Here is a 207-nt window from a genome sequence, read left to right on the forward strand (position 1 = left end):
GGGAGCGGCGCTGATAAGGTAGTTTTACGGTTCTTTATCTGGTGTAATTCCATTAGCTTATCGGCGTCGTTTGGCTAATCCGCGATAACAGGCCGTTTCATCCACGAACTGAAGAAAATAGCACGTTATCGCTCCCTTGCTACGGCCTTGGCGAGGGACCGAGGAAATTGCCCAACAGTTACAAATGAGAGGGAGATTGGAGACCCC

This window comes from Penaeus monodon, chromosome 25 (genome assembly GCF_015228065.2).
Source record: "Penaeus monodon isolate SGIC_2016 chromosome 25, NSTDA_Pmon_1, whole genome shotgun sequence".
Taxonomy (NCBI): domain Eukaryota; kingdom Metazoa; phylum Arthropoda; class Malacostraca; order Decapoda; family Penaeidae; genus Penaeus; species Penaeus monodon.